The following is a 2760-nucleotide window of genomic DNA, read 5'->3' as shown; positions in this document are numbered from 1 at the left end:
CTCCTGTTGTATTCAAGATTAATGGATATTATTTTCATCAAAAGCAAGACAACTGAACACGCGTTAGGATGATACCAGTAACGCTACACGCCCAAAAATTGACGAGAGCCTGATTCCACCGTGTCGTGACACATATTATGTGTCAAGACTCGGCGGAATCAGGCGCCCGTCAGTTCTTGGATGAAGTTATGTTATATCATCTTAACGCTTGTCCTTTTGCCTTGCCTTTACTGAAAAATAAAAACCCCATCAGTCTTGAATACGAGAAGTCGAGATATCTCTGACTGAAGGAATTGGGGGTTGGGGGGGGGGGGGGAGACGTCTGGTATCAGAGGCAGGGGCGAAGGCTGACTTGTTTGACAGGGTAATCAAAGAGAAACGGGATCAGAATCAGATATGGCCTGTAGATATCACACAAGAATCTTACTCAAGGCGGCGACTCTGAGTTGTGAATGAAAACAAATCCGGAATTCATATTGTATGTTCAACCGCCAAAATAATCGGGAAAGTATCTTTTTAAATATCAGTTCCAACTAAAATTAAATTTAACTTTAGATGTGAATACATAAACACAAAGCAAAGAAGCAAAGATGTCAGTACTATATCTATATGTTATAGAGCTACCAGTGAGTCTAACTCTTTGGTAAAACATGACAATTATCATTTTTTTAAATTTCACATTTGGCTGTTTTTGTTAGCCTTTTGCGGCCAGGAGCTGGTGTCATAATCGAGGTCACGATCTGATTATAGGACGGTAAAAAGTCGAGGAAAAAAACCCAAGCACATGGAACAGTCAAGAGATTATTAGGAGTTAGTTCCCCTTACATTTGTGAGGTAGACTCGACCAGTGTTAGTTAGCTTACATAATCAGGGCTTGTGATTGATTATAACTGTGGCCCCAAAGGGGTGAACAGGGTATATGTGGCAATGAAACAGCTTTGACTGCTATGCACATGTTCCCTTCAACTCTATTAGTAGACTCTTCCAGCCTTACTTTAAGCTTGCTTAATCAAAGCTTGCGACTGCTTATGGAGGGGCCCGAGAGGGGTGAGGAGGCTATTTCTGTGGCCGTGAAACCGTTTTGAATGTTAGGCATACTGTTCATTGTTGATTACGAACGTCTTTTTACATTTAATTTAAGAGGTTTACGTTTAAGAATGAATTTGACAGCGACAATGTTTCGAAATTAGGAAGGGAAGCAATGATTATTTGATTATCTAGACGCTTCGCCCCTGCAGAGGTTATATTAGCGAGAAAAAGACTGCCAACGTTTGGGGACTTGCAATGATTAACAACTCAAGAACGGCATCCCCCTGACCCAAGCTCTCCTGCTGGTGGCAGAAGGATGTCTCTTTCTCCCCGCGACTCCCAAAAGGTAAAAGATAAAAGTAAAAGAAAAGTAATTAATGATTACTTTCCAGTAAAATCCATACAGAATTGTTTTTGAATGGATTTCCATTGTGTTGAGCAAAAGCAATTTGCCCAACAAGATGACCCCCCCCCCCCCCCCCACCCCCCTTGGTATCTTCTATTTCATTGTTTTGACAAGCGCCTTTCACGACAAAGCCGCACACAAAGCTCGAATGACAGTTTTGTATCGAAGGCAAATAATTATAAATAATAAATAGCATTGGTATAGCGCATGTCCGCTCAACAGCAGGCTCTATACGCTTTACACTATATTATTACCCCAGAAGACCATACAACAATACGAAACATTCTCAGCTTCTCGGGAAGCATACAGTGCATGCAGCTGATTAAGTGCTCAATCACTAACAAACTGACAAGATCTTTCACTGTCTATAGCCGGATACCCGTTCCCACCTGGGAGAAGTGAGGAAAATTCGTGTAAAGTGCCTTTCCCAAGGACACAACGTCGGGTCCCTGACGGGATTCGAATCCACGACCTTACGGTTGTGAATCCGAGAGCCTAACCACTAGGCCACCGACGCCACTAAATAAACAGGAACTGGAAATTGTGAACTCCAGACTGGAGGAAACAATTCTTGGGTGTTTAAAAACAGACGTCACGCAACTTAGATTCAGTTCCAGTATTGCTGGGCAATGAGTCGCTTTAGCAACCGGATGATGTGTCAGTGCATCTCCTCGGCAAATAATACATGGTATGAACCGCTTCAACAAAAGGGTTACAACCACTTCGAAAAACGGGTTAGAACCACTTCAACAAATGGGTGCACCCACTTCGGCTAACAGGTCTCGAAAGAGAGTTAAGAGTCTGAATTCGGATAATGTTTCATTGAGAATTATCCGGTTATCCCTGTAGATTATCCGGTTTTGCCCTCTTCTAGGTTCCAGGCACACCAGAAAGGATTCGCGTAATCTACTTACAAACACAATCGTCTTTGCGATATATTCCATGAATAATGCTGATTGACTTAGGATTAACTGTTAAGATTGTACTCTTTTGGGGGAAATCTCTACAAAATGTAGTGAACAATCGCTTTACATGGCTAATCGCTACCTCGGAATTGTAAAATTCTATCTGGCATTTTTGGCTGTTTTGAGTTACTCAGATCATGAGGACAGAAGGCAAAGGCTGTATCTCTTCTTTCAAAATCGTAAGATTAATCTGAGTCGTTATCAAGATGTTCAAAGAATTGCATTCGAAAAAGCTTGACATATTGTGAAGTTTACAAAAAATTGACGTCAAATTTCTCACAACTAGGTATTGAGCAGATCATCATCATCATCATCATCATCATCATCATCATCATCATCATCATCATCATCATCATCGGT

This window comes from Aplysia californica, unplaced genomic scaffold (assembly GCF_000002075.1).
Source record: "Aplysia californica isolate F4 #8 unplaced genomic scaffold, AplCal3.0 scaffold01062, whole genome shotgun sequence".
Taxonomy (NCBI): domain Eukaryota; kingdom Metazoa; phylum Mollusca; class Gastropoda; order Aplysiida; family Aplysiidae; genus Aplysia; species Aplysia californica.
This window is presented reverse-complemented; position numbering follows the sequence as displayed.